Below are 22,183 nucleotides of genomic sequence, written 5' to 3' on the forward strand. Positions count from 1 at the left end.
ATTCGATCCGATCCAACATTTTTACCCAAAACCAATAAAATCTAATTAAATGTTGGATGTTGTAAATCATCATCAAATCCAATCCATTTTGACATCAAAATCCAATCAATTCCAATTGTAATTGGATTTGATCGATTATTTTATCTTTAAACCTAAATTTTAATATTAAAGATATTAACAAATAAAAAAAACATACAAAATAAATTATACAAAAAAACTAAACACTATTTAATAATATTCTATTAAGTTTTTACAATTACCACATTAAGTTAAAATATTAAGTTTACAACACAACTATTCAAGTTTAAAACTAATATCTCAAAATCAATAACTAGAGTACTTAGATAGTAATATAACATGAACACAACAACAATCCAATTAAATATATTTATTTATAATATAATATATATTTTAATTGTAATTGAATTGGATCGGTTCCTAATTAGATTTTCACAGTCTCATCCGCCATCCGATCTAATCCAATTAATATCCAACTTATCAAATCAAATTCAATCCAATTTTTTGTAATTTGATTGGTTTATATTGGTTCAGGATAATTAAATTAGTTTGAATCCTGATCACCTCTACTCCCAAATGCTACTTTGGAAATTGCATATCTAGATATGAAACCTATATTCTAATCCTTATAAGGATAACCAGCCCTAACCCTTATTAGGCCGACCATGCCTTATAAAACAATGATCCTAGTTTTTCTTAGGACGACTAGCCCTAACCCTCCTTATCTTTTATGGACTTGTTTATATGCATGATTAGATAGAATTATTGCATTGGGTTAGAATGTATTGAATAAGAATAAGATAAACTTAATATTATCTTGTATTTTGTGTTGTAATGGAAGTGATAAATATTACAATTTTAATATAAATTAATTTAAATATTAATAATTTAGTTTCACAAGAATTATGAATATTATATAAAACTAACATAGAATACTTAAATCAAATATATTTGTAATACTTACAACTTTGAGGTGGTTTAGTCCATCAAAGAATGGATGTCACTAGAGTTGTAAGTGTGGGTCAGCCCAACACGGCCCATATTTTCGTATCTCCGAATAATTTGGGTCGTGCCGGGCTGAGCTTGTATACAAATTCGTGTCGTGCCAGGCTGGCCTATATTTGAAGGAGTAAGCCCAGCACGATCCATGTCGTGTCATGCTCGTGTCGTGTCGGGCCCAAATCAGGCCAAACCATTTTCTTTATTCGAGCCCACTTTTAGGCCCATATTATTATTGATATAAAAATGTGTGGATGATGAATTAAACCCCTCACCTCCTCTTTAACAATCAATGGGCTAACCACCAATCTATATACATTTCTTTATTTAAATTATAGTTTGAGATATTTTTTATATATTTTTCAATAATATTTTACACAAAATTATATCAAAGATAATTATTAGAATTTGAATATTTACTAATAAATGCTCAAATTTTTAACTCACAAATCTTAAAACAAATTAATATAGTTTTAATTTTATATTTTATATTTTATAATTATTTTAATTATAATTATAAAATTATAAACATTCAAAAAATTAAAATACTTTTATTATCATTTTAATGTATATATAATTGACAAATAAAAATTTATTATCATTATTATCATCAAAATATCGGGCTCTTATCATGTCGTGCTTTCGGGCTAGTCTATTCGTGCTTTCGTGTCGTGCCTTCGAGTTTGTCATGTCATATCGTGCTTAAGCCCATATCGTGTTGTGCCAATTTACAACTTCACATCGTCCTAAGCCCAAGCCCATATTTCGTCGCGATGTGTCGTGCTCATGCCTTTCGGGATCGTGCCTTCGTGCAGTGTTATAAAGCTCGACCCATATTTACAGCTCTTGGTGTCTGTAACGCCCTACTACCTTAGAGTCATTACCATGTGATTTATAAATGTATCACTAGCTCCCTAATCGAGGTTTTAGGTTAAAAAGTGTGATTAAATCAAAATATAAAGACTCATTTAATGAACATTAAGTATAAAGAGTTGGTCATTCATTAAAATTCGTAAAAATGTTACATTGGGATCCCAAAATACTATTTTGAAATATATTTACAATCCAAAGATATGGTACAGTCGACCTAAGCGACAAAATCAAATGTTTACCATGTGTTCCTCAAAACAACCCCAGCCGTGGCGACCAGGTAAGCCAAACATGTACACACCGCTCCATGCCCTCCAACTCATGGTTGTTCGACATTTTTCCTTGCCCTTACCTGCACCACAAAGCACCCGTGAGCCGAGGCCCAGCAAGAGAACTTCAAAGCACAACATATAATAATTGATTTCAACAAATACATACTTAATCGAAACAACAAATAGTTACAAGTTGCTATTGGATTGCACAACAACACAGCAGTATAACAATACAATAGCACAATGACATAACAACCTAATAGTACAGTGGCACAATAGTACAGTAACACAACAATACAGTAACATAGCAGTACCGTAACACAGCAGCGACCTTCGCCGATCGGGGTGTGTTACCAGGCACCAAATCTGCGGTCTTAACCAAACGGGTGTGTACAACACCCTTAGAGGGTCTCGCCCTGGTGGCCTGCATTCAGCATGCTTAATGCCGATCACGGCCCTTTGTCGCTCCCAGCTCTTGTCGCTTCCGGCTCTTGCCGATCAATCACAATCACGTGTATGACATAACAACTATAAACAACACATATAGAACTATACACCACATAGCTCTACGAGCACAAACAGTTCTCTTACCTGGTATCCCGAGCTGACAACCCAAAACGATCCCGAGCACGATTCCTAATCCTGAGCCTGAGCGGTAAACCTAGTCACAACGCATTAAATAATGGACATCCATCAATTTCTAACCAATTAAGAACTTCAAGTTAAAATATTAGCTTTCGGGACCTTGGATTCTACTAAACAGGGTAGTAAAGTCCTTCCCGAGCCCTAACATTTAGGTTCCCAAGCTTAAAACCCTCATTTGGCCAACATTGCCCATTTTAGTTGCGGCCCAGCCCTTAAGGGTCGTGGGGCGCTCAAGTTATAGAGCCTTGGGCTCTCGCCAAGGGGACACAAGTCGCGGCTGTAATGCCCCAAATTTTCTAATAAGGTTTAGGACCTTGATTAGAAAGTCGGGAGGGCCATAATTGATTTATTAAAATATTTAATGATTATATGTATGTTTATGTGAATTATATTATTATATGATGATAAATGCATGCATATGGGTCCACATTTAATTATAAGGGCATTTTGGTAATTTGGCCCGTTGAGGGCGTGATTGCGTATTTTCATGCATGTGGATGGATTATGAATACTACCACATTATGTGTGGATTGTTTCGAGCCATTCGACATGAGACGATCATGGAATGCAAGTTTTCGGTCTAGTCATAAAGGGATTAAGTTCGGGGCTCGGAGTGAGTCTCGGGGTAATTTGGTGATTAGAAAATTCCCGGGAATTAGAGGGTAACGGGATATGAATTTTTGGTACTTGAGAATATTGAGAATAACGAGAATTGGAGGGTGTTAATTATAATTAACGAGATAGGCGGGAAAGGACGATTTTACCCTTGGGAGTCTTTAGAAGCCTTTATTTGACCTAGGGGCAAAATGGTCTTTTCACCCCTAAGATATATATAAGCCCTTTGAGTTTAGAAGGCTGTGGAATTATAAGAAAACAGAGCATCATCCTCATCTCTTTCTCTCCCGTACCTCTCCTTCTCTTTTTTTCCTTTTCTGATTTTTGACCTCAAATTGAAGAACCAAGCTAGGAGAGCAAGGCTTGAGGGCTTAGGACTTTGGTTTAATCATTGAAGGGGATTCCAGTCAAGCTTGAGGTAAGAAATTCATCCATGAAAACCTTTGGTTTATATTCTATTTTTCTAATAAGTTTAGTTGAGGATTTTGAAGTGATAGTTTGGAATTAATGGAAGTTCTTGAGTTTGGTTGCTTGGGTTTTGATGAGGGTGTGATGTAGATGAGGTTTGGGGGCTGAATTTGATGTTTTGATGATGTTTGGGATTGGTTTTGAGACTTGGTTTCAGAGGGAAATCGCAGGGGAGAAGACCAGAATTTTCTCTGGTCTGCTGATGGCGCCCCAGCGCCATTCCTGGCGCCCCAGCGCTAGTGAATTTTCCAGCAAGCCTATTTTAGGGCTCGGGGGTTGGTTCCTTTACCCCTTTTGAGTAGATTGGGAGTCCCGAGAGTGCAGGATGGATCCCGGGAGTGAGGTTTTAGATTATAAACCTTTTTATGATTTATTTTATTGATGGGATCCCATATTTGTTTATGACTAGGTGACCGCTAAAGGATCAAAGGATTGATCGTTCTCAAGGGTCGTTCTTTTACTAGTTCTTGCTCAAACCTGAGGTAAGAAAATTGCACCCCATATGTGACATGCATGGTTATTCTTGATGCATGTTGGATGTTTAAATATGATGCATGTGGTGCACGAGAAACATGTGATTATGGCATGCCATGAATATCAGAGCTTGAGCCTTTGTGTGTATGCATGATCTTAATTGTGCTAGTAATTGTTAAGTAAGCATGTTGAATGCCCTGTATTTGGATATTAGACATATGATATATGTTTGGTAGCATTGCTTACTTGTGCATGGCCCTGATCACTCAGATTTGGCATTGGTCGTGTGTTACCGACCTGGGAGCCAATAACGGCATAAGCGTCATGAACGCAGGGCCGATAAAAGATTAGATCTAATCAATATTCTTCATTAGAGGACTCAACAAGAGCATTAATGCCGGACCGACCTCAAGTTTGATGAAAATTAAAAGCGCTTGTGTGACTTACCCATCAGTCACTCATCTGTTTAAGCTAGTGACTTACCCAGCAGTCACTCATCTGTTTAAGCTAGTGACTACCCATCAGTCACTCATCTGATTAGAGCCATTGCAGGAAAGCCCAGGTAACAGTTTTGTTACACAGCTATGGGCACCGAGCCCCATAGTGACTTGCTTGTCAGTCACTCAGTATGGTTAACAGAACCTCAAAGTGATATTCACTCATCTGTTCAGGGCTATAAGCTCTGTATGAGCATTCTGATCATCATTTGCATGGCTTTGGGTACTAAGTCCCGTAGTGACTTGCTTTCCAGTCACTCAGTATGGTTTACCAGAACCTCTAGTGTTAAATCACTCATCTGATTAGGATTGACTTGATAGTCATCCAATCAGGAGGGCAGGATTTCTTATCATCGATTCCCCAGCATTGTTTGAATTTATTTGCATGCTTGAATTAAGCTATGTTTGCTAGGCATGCCAGATATGATTTGATATCATGTCATGATTGTTCATGAGCATATTGGGTTTTCTTGCTCGGCTTCGGCTCATTGGTGCTATGTGGTGCAAGTAAAGGCAAAAGAAAGCTGGACCATCCTTGAGTTGGAGAGCTTAGGTGACGATGTGTACATATGCAGCTGCTCGACTACTACGGCCGAGGTTTGAAGAGGAACTAGGGTTTAACCCTGTTTTGCCGCTTAGATCGGCTGGTTGTAAATATTTTCTTGTAATAGACCCTTAAATTATATTTTTGGGATCCCAATGTATACAGTAAACGTTCTAGTGAAACGTTACATCTTAACCGAAATTTTTAATCCCTAAACTGCTAATCATACTTAGTTACACATTTATGGCCAAATGGCTCGATTAGCGAGTTTAGCACTGTTTGCAATGTGCACCGTAACGGTCCCTGGAGTTTAGGGCGTTACAGTGGCGCACCTCAGCATGCGCCGCGACGCCTAGGAAAAATCAGAGGCTCCCAAGCCTTTTTGCTCATACGAGCCACGATGCTTGAAGATAACAGGGCTGCGACTCGAGCCTACGAACTCAGAAATCCCCTGCATTTTCTCAAGCTAACATCACCAAATTCCTACCTAAACTTGCCCCAAACTCAGATTCACATCTCAAACTTATAACTGTACATTATAACCAGTATATAACCATTAAAACTAAGCTAAAACCTTAGCACAATTTAGAATCTCAATCTTAAGTTCAAAACTCTAGAACACCCAAGACAAACAGGTCAAGTGTGATGATTCTAAGACTGTGTAGGTATGAGACTACATAATTGAAGATGAATTAAATGGATTAATGGGTACTACCTATACCAACAAGATGCATCTTTTTTTCGGTAGCCCATCATTTGAGAACTCCAAAGTTAAGCGTGTTTGACCTGGAGTAGTCTCATGATGGGTGACTTCCTGGGAAGTTTTCCCAGGAAGCGTGCGAGTGAGGACACAATACGCTAGAAATACTCGTGTTGGTTTGCAGGGCCAGTTGCCATTCTAAGAAGCAACCATAGTAGTGTGGGGCATTACAGTGTTAATCCCAATGATTTGTAAAACCTCCTCTCTAATAAGAATTTGCGATTGGTTTCATTTCGATCTATTCCTCCTTTTCATTTATCAATTTTTTTAATAGCACTTTGATCTCATCAGTTATTTTTTTCATCTGCTGATGCATTTTTGTAGGGATGAAATCCGTAGTAGAAAATAGAAAATTTCATATATTAGGGGCTAATTCAAATAAATTTTGAATGAATAAATAAGCTGGAACATTAATTGATATTATTCTGAAAATTAATTAAAATTGAATTTTAAAATTATTGGTAGGGGCATTTTTGTTTTCAACAAGTAGATAAACTATAATCCATTTGTTTTTACATGATGAGTTCATATAGTTATAGCAGACATTCTACCAATTTTAAAATAATTCTGATTAATTTACGGTGCCAAAAATAACGTTAAAAAAGTCAGTTGCATGTGTGCATATTTATTTATTTATATGTGTGCTACTGACTATTTTGAATTTTGTTTTCAGCGTTATAAATCATTCAAAATTTCTTGAAAACTAGTAAGATATCTGTTATAACTACAATATACAACGTCATGTAAAAAAAATTGGATTATAATTTCTCAGTGTCAAAAACAGAGATATCTCTACCAGTAAGAGCAAAAGTGACACCGCACTATAAAATTGTTCTATGTATATATACTCTAACTAATTTGATTTTATTTTTGTGAAATATATGCTAAACAAATTGTATGGATATATGTAAGAGAGTGTATCACCTTGAAAAAGGGTTCGGAGAATTGGATGAAACACACAGAGGGAATTGAACCCAACTGAAGTTCTCCATTTCTTCTTGTTGTTTTACCGTTTCGTTTACCTTGATATTTTGCTCAATTCCTACAATCCTTGGTTATTTTACAAATTTAAAAAGATAAAACTCATCATGTAGGCAAATATATATATATATATATATGTATATATATAATACTATTTACCCATGCAATTAATGAACAATTTAAATTTGAAAATATTTGGTGTTTACACAATAAAATAAATGTGTTATATCCACTATCAATTTATGAATTTAGTTTTGATTTTGACCATTGTTATAGTTACTATAAATGAACTATAGTTTACTTGATAATGAAGTTATTACGTATCTACGTTCTCTACTATTAAAAAATATTTATTTATTTATTAATTATATATTATTATATGACTATCGTCACTTATAATTATTATGTTGTTCTTTTTTGTTTTTTTGAGTTAGTTTTTTTAGTATTACTACAAGTGCTGCAACTTATTCGTATATACTTCTTGAGAAAAGTATAATTAAAATTTTAATATATATATATATAGTCGAATGTCATCTTTGCCTCGTATATGAATTTTTTTTATGTGTATTTTTTCTTTTTTCTATTAGCTAATAATGTTCGATAATATTTTTGAAACTAGTCTTGGTCGACTACATTTTATTTTCTCTAACAATGGTCCCATCGTACTCTTCATTTTAATTCTTTGACCAAGTAGCAAGTATAGCAACAACAGAAGATTCATTTCAACCCTACTTCAAAAGAAAAAGAAAAAAAAAAGTGTAAGGTGTGCCATATTAAAGTACCTTCACATATATAGTAATATATTTATATACAACAATTCATTGAAGATTTGGACACGTGCAATAAGAGTAATTTAATTACCAAACAACATTAACATTTTATCAAAGAGATTAAATTGATTTGAAAAACTAAAACAAACACAATACATCACTTTTATTCGAGACTAAGACTTTTCGATCAAATGGGGGCGACACGATGAAGTGAAAGGCACAAGAAAATAGAGGCGAGAGATCTAAGCAACGACGACAACGAGATGGAGTTGAGCAACAATAAAGTATATATAGATAGTTGTGGCGAAACAATATTGAGCGACGACAATAGTGAATTTGACTCAGCTGAACTTTTTTTTTTTTTTTTTTAAAATAGCATAAATAGAAGATATTTTAGTGTTATTAAAAGAATATATTGCCTATATTGGAGTGGAATATACTATTTTTTGAATTGGTATAAAAACTTATTTTCAATCAAGCAATATCAATACTATGTTATACACTAATGTAGCTCACACAAAACCTTACCTTAATAGAACCAAACAACACAACACAACTACTCACATTGTGTTCTCCAACTATATTATATATTCTCCTCATATTCCAATGACAAGAGTTTCGACTCATCACTTGGTATATGATATGCATATATTTTCCTACTTGTGTTTGACTCCTCCTTTGATATATAATTTTTTAATACGACAAAAATAAATTATTGTATATAATAAGTTAATGGAAGGAAGTTAAGTAGAGCTTGCTAGAGAATGTCAGCATCCACGTAATAATTATCTTCAGCCGTCCAAAATTTGTCAAACGCTTCTGATTGGCTGATGAGTGGCCCACCAATTAGAGGACAGAATAACGTGGACGTTCCTGAATCGGCCACGTAGCCATTTAGTAGCCCCATGTGATTTTGAGAGAGTAAAATAACAATTATTGTGGTCTATAATTGGTGATATTTTACTATTAATGGACCGACTTTTATCATTTTCTCTTTTTCTTTTCATTAAATTAACTGTTTTTATTTTATCTTTTTCTTTTTTTTTTGTATAATAATGAGTAGGCACCGACAATAACGTTTCCTAGACTCATCTCCCAACACTCCATTTGGTTTTTGTTTTTTGTAGAAAAAAGAAAAGAAAAAGAAAATGTTGCCCATGGTTTTTTGAGTTCTAGATTTTTCCATTATATAAATGTATTCTAGTAAGTCAATTTCTCTTGGCTAAATTTACCAGGGTATCCTTTTTCCTTTTCTAAAGTTTGTTGACACCTTAACATCTTCTTAATTACAAGTTCAAAAATAAGATTGGCTTGTAAATATATATTATAAACATTGAGAGTCGTGCTATATTTTGACATTTTGAATGTAGTTAGGTTTATACAATTTTGGGATATTTTGTTTTGTGAAAATACTATTTTGGCTCAAGTATTTTTTTCGAATATGCGATTAGTGTCTGTTTTTTATTAAATAACAATTCAGACTTTGTATTTTACAAAATAAATCAAAATAGTACCCTAGATCCGATTTTGGTCAAAATATTTTCAATTATAAGATTAATTCTCAAATCGTTAATGATGCAATGAGTTCAAAAAAAGTGAAGAAAGTGTTCGAGAAGCTGAGAATGAAAAACTATATTTAAATTTTTTTTACCAAAATTTGGTATACGTAAAATACAAAGTCTGAATTGTTATTTAACAAAACACAAAGACCGATCACGTATTAAGAGAAAATACAAGAGCCAAAGTGATATTTTCCATTTTGTTTTTATAATATTATTTTAAACATTTGGTTTCGAAAACTTACTATAGTAAGATTATTTGTTTTGTAAATTAGTATAAAATTACCTTAACTTTTTAATTTGGACCTTTTCTTCTTCTTAAGAATTCAGTCCGTGATACACGAGAATAACAACAAAAATTCATATTAATTTTTAATTTTATTTTTATTCAAATTTGAGCTAAGAGTAATTATTTAAAACTAAAATAGGAAAAAAAAACAAATATACCCAAAATAGTATAAATTGTATATATTTAAAAGAAATATATGGTTTATTTATTGATATCAACAAAAAATATCTAGTGATTTATATCCTTTCTAACGTATATTTATATATACCCACTTGCATGCAAATATCGGACAATTGTTTGGCAAAAAAAAAAAAAAAGCATAATAAAGGTAGGTACGTATATGTCTTTATGTTTCTTTGCATGAATTAAATTATTAAAAGGAATATTTATATAATTTTTTTTACGTAAATAAAATCAAACTTATTAAGAGAGGAGTAGGACTAATCAACTAGATATTTTCATTTTTCAGCACGAAAGTCCAAATCGAAGAAAAAATGGAAGACTAGTTTATCCATAGTCTTCAAATAATAAACCCTCAAAAATTAATATTGGTGAATTTGTGACCTTAATTATTAATAAACTTCGATATAAAGAAATTTACTTTTTTTGGTTTGATTGACTTGGTAATTAATAAATATAGTCCCCACTCTTAATAGATAATTAATGCTCGACTTGTTAAGGATTGATTTGAAAATATAAACTAATTAGCATTGTATTTTTTTTTTTTGTAATTGTAAAAAAGACTATTAACTTTTAAGAAAAGAAATAGTATATCTTAAAAAAAAAGTGAATAGAATATAAAAAAATATCAGAATTTGAATATTAAAAACTACTTATAAAGAAGCTATAAATCATGATTTTATTCACTGAAATTCATGGGATCCAGATGTAAATTATACATGCATGGAATTTTGCATTCATCATATTTTTTAAAAATTATATAATGAGAACATCAATTGATTTATTCACCTAATAAACTTGCCTATAAAAATATAAAATAAATTATTCTTTTTATTCTCCTAATTCCCCCAAGAAAAAGCTAGGATGAAAAAAATATTATAAGAAGGGTAAAATCGTCATTTAGAATAAAACAGAAGGTCACCATAACATTCCTGAGCTCCTGACACGTGCGAACATTAATTTCGAAAAACGCATGGCGATGAAGATGATGATGATATATGCATGGTACATGAGAGAGCATGGGCCATGGTTGTATGGGTATGATGAGAGTGGATCTGGGCTTGGGGAAGATATTCGTAGATATATTCCAGGGATGTGATTGGGCCACGTGGCTGTCAGGCTAGATTTGACTGTTTTAGATCAGGAGCTGCTCTCCTATTGGTCGATAGACCCGAAAAATATCTAAGAGCGTTGGGTGCGTGTTTCGCCAGATATTAATGTCCTGACCGTAATCTCTGCCCGCTCCTTCCCAGCCACGAATTAGATCTCAACATCGTTCCCGGGCAGACCTGCCCGTTTTTTGCTACGTGGACGAATTCGTGATCATCAGATGCTTGCCTCGTTTACCACGTTAGGTCCTCTCATATTTCCACCAACTATTACCTTACATTTATTAATATTTTTATGTACTATTAATAATTTTTTTATATATAAATTAAAATAATTAAGAATGATTATTCTTCAAATTGGCCCCACGTAAGCTCTAAGGTAAAAAAATAAAAAACTCTGATCAACAGTCGAGATTCATGGACACATCATCACTCTTAACATTTTTTAAATTTTAAAAAAGTTACTTTTGCTTTGATTATAAATAATGTGATTTAATTAATTTTATATATGTATAAAAAATTCTTTAAATTTAATTTTGATTGTTCTTGAAAAAACACCTCCATCCAACTCATGTGGCCATCATGATTTATTTTTTACTGTTTTTTTAAAAAAAAATTATATAGATTGTTTATTGTTTTAATTAATTAAACTATATAGAAAGAGGCATATTTGGACCAAATTAATGTAATGTATCAAAAGTTACTAGACATACTTTTAGGACTTGTGCATATTCACTTCAAATTTGTTGTTTAGATGAATTTAAAATGAAAAAAAAATAGTTTAGTTTTCAGCTTTTAAAAAGATAAAATATATATATATGATAATAACATATTATTTTTGTATAATAAAAAACACTTTAATAGATTTTAATACACATAAACTTTTGCTAATTTGACAAGAATTTTTTTCGAACAAAGATAGTTATAGTTCTTTGTTATAAAAAACCAAATTGAATTCAAACAAGCCATCAGTCACTAGCTTTTAAGATTCAATGACTTGCTAATATTCTTTCTTCATAATTTTATCAATATTAATATACGTTACATATTACAATTACTTTTTTTTTTTATTATTCTTAAAGACGAATCATTTGGTTTTTAATTCTCAGTTAATTATTTGTGGTCATAGACAAAGTTATATTTTAGTATTTAACTATTTAAAATTGGCACTGCTTTTTTATTTATATATATATCACTTTTTAGTAGTAATGGAGTTTTGGTGAAAATAGTAATGCTAAGCAGTTATGCAATGGGTATATTCTCTCATTCATTCTAAACAAATCATTACAAGAGAATAAATAAGCTCTCCAGTAAGAGAATCCGCACAAATTTATTCATACATAAATAAATATATATTAAGTCAAAAGAATATTATTCTTTCATTTTGACTTGCTTCAACTTTCAAAGCCTGTTTAACAATTATTTAATTTTAATATAACAATTAATAAGAGTTTTTGTAGTCCTATAGGAGTACTATAAAAATTACATTTCAAACACTACTACATTGTTGATTTTAATGACACATAAAATATGTCATCTTTTTTCCGACCAACTTGGACGTTGAGTATTTTTAATGATGCATAAAGATATTGTGTGTGAATATGTGTCATTTTTTTTCTTGTCAAGAGGCATCGAACAATAAATACTCAACATTTTTATGCTTAACTTATTATGTATATATATATATCGACTAATCCTAGCTAACTCCTCAAAACCCTATCTCCCATTTCTCTCTCTCCCTTTCTCCTTCAAACATTAACAATCAACCCTAACCTTTCTCCCCGCAATCTCTCTTTTCCTCAAACAATACTCTTATCCCCATCTTTTTCTCTTTCTCTCTCTAAAAAAAATTAGCGACATTAGACAGGTGGAGTGTACAACGCAGTCTTGGACTTGGATGTGTACAATGGCGAGGCAACCCCAAATCCATTGTTGGTGTCAACATTGAGGATGTGTACAATGAGGCATTTGAGTCCTTGTTTGGTTTTGTTCGACAATGAATTGTGATTTTCATTGCTTGAGAAGTTGTTTGATGAAATTGGTACTCATGGGAAATGAGTACTTAGTGATATGATTCATGATAAAGATGCTAAGTTTTTTCATGATTAGTATATAGTTAGCTTCTCCCTTCTTTTGCTGCTTTCATATATTGGTTTAATTTTGCTTACTTTTGGATCTTCAACTACAAATATTATATTGATGCTAGATTTGATTAAGCTAAAAAGTTTAGTAATGTTAGAACAGATTAAAGTACAATTTTTTAATTTATTATTAATATGCGTTAATAAGATTTTATTCAAGAAAGAAATACCTGTAAACTTTCATCTCGAGCTTCTGTTTTTGTTGATGGTGAGATTAATAAATTTGGGTGTGAAAAGACTGTTTTGGTGTTTGTTTGTTTGTTTTTTTGGTGTAATTATTCCAATTGGCTTTTTATTTTGTTTTGTTTTACTAAGCGAAGATATCAAGCATTATTTGCCATCAATGCTCCACATCATTAAATTGCTCGACGTCCTAGTCCCAAATAAGACATGAGAAAGACTTTGACGTCGAGCTATTGTTCAACTTCTAGGGTCTTTGATGACAAAAGTCTGTAGTAGTAGTAACAAAAATTGTATGTTTGGCCATGTATATAAATATATTGAAAAATTATTGGGTATATAGTGATTATTTTTAATTACTACTAGTAAGTAATATTAGAATTTTTGGTACATGAATAATAATCCGTTCTTTTTTATATGATAGTGTATCATGTAGTTACATAAGACCTCCTACAAATTTTGAAATTGAGATTTATATATAATCCGTTATTGTTTTTTAAGTAAATTTATTTACTGAGATTAATAATAAAGTGATCTTTTGTTTTGTTTTGTTTTCTCTCCATTAAAAGAGATGATCGTTTATATTTATTCAAATAATGGTCAACAATAACTGAAGAGATAAAACTAGAATTAGAATTCAGCCATTTTATATATATTGGTAAAACAATAAAGACCAAAATAATTGTATTAGTTGAGTAACTTTGTTATTAATTTAAAAATGAAATTACAACAATATTACACGAATTTTAACTTTTCAATAAATATACTTTAACGGCATCTCCTACACAGTCTCTAATATTACTATATTTTTGTACTATTATTTTTACACTATATATTTCTATGCTTTTTTTTCTATCTCCATACACATAACTTTAAATATCACACGACTAAATGTTAGATCGTAATTAAATATATTAAAATATAAATCTTACTTTATTTTTTGAAAAGAAAAAAAACTAAATTTTATATATTGAATTATTTGTTATCACCATTTTTTGATGATGATGATGACATGTACACCAATAATTAGATGATGTGTATGCTTCTCCTTGGTCCACAAATAATAACGTTAGTGCGATAGCTAGTGGAAGATACATATATATATATATATAAAGTTATTTTTGTTACAATTTTGACTTAGCAAAAACCTCAACGTACGAACTCAGTTTTTCTAATTCTTAATTTTAAGTTATTAAAAAAAGAAAGTGCTCATGAATGTAGGTTATTTTCTTTAGTCCAAACCACGTAGAAACTTACTCTATCTTGAGTTCGGCTTTTCTTTTTATAAAATTTGTCATTTTACAATTTACAAGTCCTTTCACTCATTTTTTTTTTCATCAACTAAAATTCGGGTGAACATTATTTATATATATATATATATACACATATATTAATATACAATGTGAACCAAACTTTGGAGATGGTCTAAAACTTCAAGAGAACGAGATTGACACAAATAATAGGGCAATTGGCTATGGAATTGAATAGGCACAAGGCACAATACACTACTATAAAAATATTATTTTAGGGCACTCACCTAGATGCGAGCCTTAAAAACAGCTCTTGACGCGAGCCCTTAAAAAATTTCTTTTAAGACTAGAAGTTTGAATTTTTTTTAAACAAAAGTTCTTGGATTTTTTAGGACACTCATTGAGAGTCCTTAAAAATTTCTTTTAGGACACACAAAGCGAGCCCTAAAAACTTACGTGTGTCTTAAAAGTTAGAATTTTTTTAACAAAACTTCATGGACTTTTAAGGACACTCATTGAGAGTCCTTAAAGAATTTCTTTTAGGACATGTAAAGCGAGCCCTAAAAACTTATGTGTGTCATAAACGTTTGAATAATTTTTTTTAACTAAAGTTTTATTATATATTAAATCACAAAGAAAAAAAAACAATAGCCCATTCTCTCTCTCTCTCTCTCTCTCTCTCTCCCTCCTTCTCTCTTCCTTCCCATTTTCTCTCTCTCTCAAGAAACCCCACTGCCAAGCCACGAACGGTGGCGCTCCGGCCACCCCTCACCTACACGCTCCGGCCCATGGCGTTCCCCGACCCCCGAAACCCCAGCCCTGCGAGCCCATGGCCTCACGCACCCCCTAGCTTAGTCAACGGAGCCTCCAAAGTTCGGGAACTTCTATGGGTTTCTCTCACGAAACCCTACTGCCCAGTCACGTAAGACGATTCTCCGGCCACCCACCGCTTACACGTGCCCGCCCACGGTGTTCCTCGGCCCTCGAAACGCCCAGCCCTGCGAGCCCCTACCCTCACACGCTCCCTAGCCAAGTCGACGGAGCCTCCAAAGTTTGACAACCATGTGGGTTTCCGAAACATTTTGGGCATTTTTCGGCCACCTCGAGCCATCCTGAGCCAAATGACCACCACCACTGCATTCTTGGTGCTTTGGGCCTCAAAACCCACTAAATGATCGAACCAAACCACCACCATGGAGTGGTGGCGGCACTGTAATGCCCCAAATTTCCTAATAAGGTTTATGACCTTGATTAGGAGGCCGGGAGGACCATAATTGATTTATTATGGTATTTAATGATTATATGCATGTTTATGTGAATTATATTATTATATGATGGTGAATGCATGCATATGGGCTCATATTTTAATTGCAAGGGCATTTTGGTAATTTGGCCATTGGGGGCGTGATTGTGTGATTTTGTGCATATGGGTGAATTATAATTTTACCACATTATATGTGGATTGGTTCGAGCCATTCGACATGAGACGATCATGGGAATCTAAGTGTTTGGTCTAGTCATAACGGGTCTAAGTTCGGGGCTCGGGGTGAGTCTCGGGGTCACTTTGACGATTAGAACATTACCGGGAATTAAAGGGTAATGGGGTATGATTTATTGGCATTTGAGAATGTTGAGATTAGCGGGAATTGGAAAGCGTTAATTATAATTAACGGTATAGATTGGAAATGACGAATTTACCCTTGGGAGTGCTTAAAAGCTTTTAAATTGGCCTAGGGGCATTATGGTCTTTTGACCTTAAGGATTTATATCAGCTTTTGGGGTTTAGAAAGCTGTGGAAACAGAACAAAAACAGAGCCTATCTTCATCACTTCTCCTTCTCTCCCGTACAAGGTTCCTCCTTCACTTCCCTTTGAATTTTGAGAGGCCAAATTGAGGAGTTAAGCTAGGAGATCAAAGGTGGGAGCTTAGGAACTTGATTCAGCAATGAAAGGGGATTCAAAATCAAGTTTGAGGTAAGTTCCAGCCATGAGTTTCATGGTATACCTTGTTTTTCTATTAAGTTTTCAGTTGAGGATTTTGATGTGTTAGTTGTGAATTAATGGAAGTTCTTGAGTTTGGAAACTTGGGTTTTGATGAGGGTGAGATGTTGATGATGTTTGGAGGTTTAACTGAGTGTTTGGAAGAGGTTTTGAGTTGATTTGAAGGGCTGGTTTGAGAGGAAAAACGCAGGGGAGTTTGCTGGTGCGTTGCTGGTTTTTGGGCTGATCAGGGTAATGAGCCGCGGCCTGGCTTTTGTGTGCCGCGGCCTAAGGTGGTTTCTAAGGCAATTATGCCTCTGTCAAGGGGATGAGCCGCGGCATGGCTATGGTGAGCCGCGGCCCATCAAGGCAGATTTGGCCAAAAATAGGTTTTTGACTTAGGGATGCTAGCTTAAGGCCTCGGGGTCGATCCTACTACCCGGTTAAGTGTGGATTGATGTCCCGGAGGCTAGATATTGGTTTGAGAACTTATGTTGATCATTTTCATTGATGGTATCCTATATTTTTGGTTATGACTAGGTGACCGTTAAAGGACTGATCGTTCTCAAAGGTCGTTTCTTTTATTAATTCTCGCTCGAACCCAAGGTAAGAAAACTGCACCCCATATGTGACATGCATGGCTATGATTGATGCATGTTGGATGTTTAAATGTAAACATGGATAGCATAATGAATGCTTGGCAATCTTGCCCATTTGCATATGATTATTGTTGAGGCATGCTGGATGACTAAGTGCGATGCATGTGATGCACGAGAAACATGTGATTAGGGCATGCCATGAATGATGAATATGAGATTGGTCAGAGCTTGAGTCTTTGAGTTTGTGCATGATCATAATTATGCTAACAACTGTTTAGTAAGCATGCTGAATGCCCTATTCTTGGATAATTGGCATATGATACACATTGATAGCATTGCTTACTTGTGCATGGTACTGACTAATTAGTCAGATTTGGCAAAGGTGCTAGTATCAACTGTGAAGCTGTGACTCATTAGTCAGGTTCGGCAGTGGTACTGGGCACTGGTCACATAGGGCTGACCCATTAGTCGGAATTGGTAAAGGTGTTAGTATCAACTGTGAAGCCGTGACTCATTAGTCAGGTTCGGCAGTGGTACTGGGCACTGGTCACATTGTGCTAACTCACTAGTCATGACAACCCTAGTGTGTAGTGCAAGCTATGTCGATTGGACCTAATCGACCCTCTGCGTTGAATGACTCAAAGAGCATTAATGCAAGACCGACCTCAAGTTCGATGAATATAAACAAGCATTTATCTAGCCAGAGGCTAGTCATGTAGAGCCATTGCAGGAAATGGGCACTGGGCCCTAGTGACCTAGTTGTCAGTCACTCAGTATGGTTTACCAGAACCTCAAGTGATATTCACTCATCTGATCAGAGCTATGAGCTCTGTATGATCATTTTGATCATCATATGCATGGCTTGGGCACTGAGGCCCCAGTGACTTGCTTGTTGGTCACTCAGCATGGTTTATCAGAACCTGTTGAAGGTTAGAGGCTTACCCAACAGCCACCCTTCCACTTGAATTAGTGACTTGCTAGGTTTATCAGAACCTCAAGTGTTGCGACACTCATCTGATTAGGATTGACTTGATAGTCCTCCAGTCATAAGGCCAGGACTTCTTGTCCTGGATACCCCAGCATATGTTTGAATTCATTTGCATGCTGAATAGAGCTATGAATGCTAGGCATGCCAGATATGATTTGATATCATGATATGATTGTTTATGAGCATATGAGTTTTCTTGCTGGGCTTCGGCTCACGGGTGCTTTGTGGTGTAGGTAAAGGAAAAAGGAAGCTGGACCATCCTTGAGTTGGAGAGCTTAGGTGATGACGTGTACATATGCAGCTGCTCGACCAATGCTTGGGCGAGGTTTGAAAGTGGAACTAGGGCTGAACCCTGTTTTTCCGCTTAGATCGGCCTGTTGTAAACACTTTCTTGTAATAAACTTTAAAATTATTATTTTGGGATCCCAATGTATATATTAAACGTTCTAGTGAAACGTTATACCATAACCAAAATGTTTAATCCCTAAACTGCTAATCATACTTAGTTACACGTTTATGGCCAAACGACTCGATTAGCGAGTTTAGCACTGTTTGCAATGTGCACTGTAACGGTCCCTGGAGTTGGGGCGTTACAGGCACCATCATTGTCGAAGCTCCGGCGAGAGCTTTGGCTACCATTTAATTTTTTAAAAATTATAAATAAAACTTTTTAGGACTCGCAATGTGAGTCTTAAAAATATTCATTTAGGGCTCTTAAGGCTCGCGAGTCCTAAAAACTTTTTTTTTTTTTTTTTTGCTAAAAAACCTTTTTTTTAGTAGTGATATTAATACTTTTATGATTTTATATCCTATGCTCCTTGAAGCTATGTACGTATAAATAGCATTATACTAATTAATTAGAAGAGGTATATATGTCAATTACCAACACCAAATGTTTCATCATTTATATATATATAGAATGATTTTTTGTTCTTGTTTTATATATAAGAAGAAGGGTTTTAATCAATTCCTTTTTAGTTGTATTGCCAATAATAAACAGCCTCTAAGTATATCTAAATGTGTCTCTATTGGAAACATATATGATGATGGGCTACACTACTTAGCACAATAATATTTATTATATATATACTTCCATCCACTTGCTATTAAAGTTAGTGGGATTCACTATGTGAAAACTTAATAATAATATAAGAGTACACTCGTTGGCTTATAGGTTTAGCTACACTTTAACACTATATCAATTTGCATATAATTAATCATGAATAATAATATGTATACGTACTCAAAACAATAATAGTTGAAAATGCACTCAGTTTTCAAAAGTTTTTATTCTTTTTTAGTAGCCATATCTAGATAAATTAATAGTGCTCTCTCTCTCTCTCTTTCTCTCTCTCTCTCTATATATATATATATATATGTAATGCATGCGTGTGTGATTAATTTCTTACGTAGATTATTATATTTGTTAGTGTTTGCTCTTTTTTCAAACTTTTTCCCCAATAAGAATTTTTTCAAAACTTTTCATATTTATCCTATATATATGGTGTATAGTTAAAAATATTGCTATTTTTAACCAATTCTAAGCGTTTAAGACTCCTCTCATCATGTACTAGCTAGGGTTTTCACCTCGATCGATAGAGAAAGTTTGTGGACGTAACGTAGTTATCAACTTTGGAAATAAAGTTTGTAAATATTGGATGTATATATATACAGTTGATTTTATTAACGCTATATATAATTATTATAATATATATATGATTATAATTAAATTTAGTCTTTTTTATTGCGTTTTTACATTACACGCATCGATATCCTATTAACTTTTACGTGTTGTCTCCACTCAAATTTATGAAAGCAAAGTCTCGTTTCATAGTGCCCTTTTTTTCTTCATCACAACGAATATATATATATATATATATATATATATATATAAGAATATTAGCCTAACATCACACCTAAAGTAAATTGACGTGGCTAAACTTTATTATTTTATTTCTTTTGGACTTAACTCTCTCTATATATCCCACCCCTTGGGATTTATTGGTTTTTAAAAAAAATATTATATATATATTATATGATGTTCCCTTGCTTTATCAACCTTTATTATTTAATTCGAATAGGAAAAAAAAAAGAAGAGAAGAGAGATTAAAAATCTTATATGCTAGCAATTTCATTCTCTCAAATCATTATGAAGGACTTGATGATTAACCAATTTGTATTAATTGGTCAACTGTTACCAAAATTTAATCATTTCAAAAACTCAGGATTTAGTCAACTGGCACTACATATATTTATATAAATATATCATATTATTTAATTATATATGTATAAAGATATAAATTAGTAGAGTGTCGACACACACACACACTATGCTAGAAAAAGTGATAAGAACTGTATTTATGATTAACAAGAACATTAATTAATTATTTTTATTATGAATATAACAAAAATTAAGCTCTTACTAATATGTGTATTTAGTTGTTTGGTAGCTAACTTTTGGTGAGAAATTAATAGTGATTTGAAAGCATATATACATATACGCGGATATACATACGTGATGAAATATATCTATGAACTTTATCTATATATATATATATATCAAAGGTAAACTGATATTTTCAATTTTTATTAATTTGATGAGAATTAGTTAACATCTTTTTACAATCCCAAATATCTTCAATTATTTTGTCAGGCTTCATAAGTGTACATTTGAAAAGTTTTTTTTATTGGGTGAAAAATAGACACCCCAATATGAAAATTACCTTAATATATATCGTATATATATATGTGTATTTATTATATATAGTAGCAGCAGCAGTAGTATGTAACAATTTATTTATATTATTTATTATTGTAATGTAATAAAATGACATGTAAAATTTAATGCTCATGAGTTAATTGATGGCGAAATTGGCATGCATTACCTGACACTGATATTTTGATACTTTTCATCACTAATTATATAGTAGTTTATTTATTTTTGAAAAAAAATAATAAGATTATTGTCTAACCTGCATAAAAAATACACTATTATAAATATTATATAAATTTAATATTTAATCTCATTAGCATTGCTAAGATATCTAGATGCAAACTAGTATTAATTGTAACATTTTAATTTGGTGAAGCTTAGGTGGATATAAAACTACAAAAATTTGCATAAAACTCTCATTAATTTTTTTTATAGTTCGGTTTTCGTAGGATTATTTTGATATTTACACATAATTTTCTATTTTAATTTAAAAGATAAGATAAATTGTAACATCTTTCAATCTTTCCATCTCATAATCGATCTTAACATGGCAAAATTTTTGTCAAGCAACCTCTTCAGCAACACAATAACGACAATTTTTGTGATAATTTCATCATAGAAAGCAGGATTATATAGTCTCAAATTTCGTATATTGATCTTTTTTTCTCTCTTTCCCTTCTCTTCTCTTGGCCTTCAATGGCGGAGTCGTCTTCATTGAGCAACATTTAGTAACATGCCAACCACCATTGCCTTCCTCTCATTACCATATTATTGTAAATAAGTTTATTTTCTTTTGTAACTACTCGTTTTAATGCCGTATTTTTGTAGTGGTAGAAATAGCTAATGAAAGATCAATGTAATAAAGAATAACACAAAAACTCATAATAGTTTCTATATTTTGTTAGTTTTTTTTTCCTTCAAGTCAGTTCAAAATTTAAAGTATTTTTTTAAATAAGCAAATATCTCATTCATGATAGATTTGACTAATTTTCTTTTTTTGTAATGTTTAAAGATTGGTGTTGACCTAGAACTCATAGGTGTACAAGCTTTTAAGAGAAGATTTGTGCCAGAAAAAAAAAAGATTAAAATAAAAGTTGTAGAATATAAAAAAAAAAAATATCATTTTAGACTATGTGTTTTATATAAAATAGAACAAATCAATACCTTATACACAATTTTGGTAAAAAAGAAATTAAAATATAATATTTGATTATCAGTTCATCGACTACTTTTTTTGTTTCTCTGAACCCATCGCATCACTAACGACCCGATAATTGATCTTA

Source organism: Humulus lupulus, chromosome X (genome assembly GCF_963169125.1).
Source record: "Humulus lupulus chromosome X, drHumLupu1.1, whole genome shotgun sequence".
In the NCBI taxonomy this organism is placed as follows: domain Eukaryota; kingdom Viridiplantae; phylum Streptophyta; class Magnoliopsida; order Rosales; family Cannabaceae; genus Humulus; species Humulus lupulus.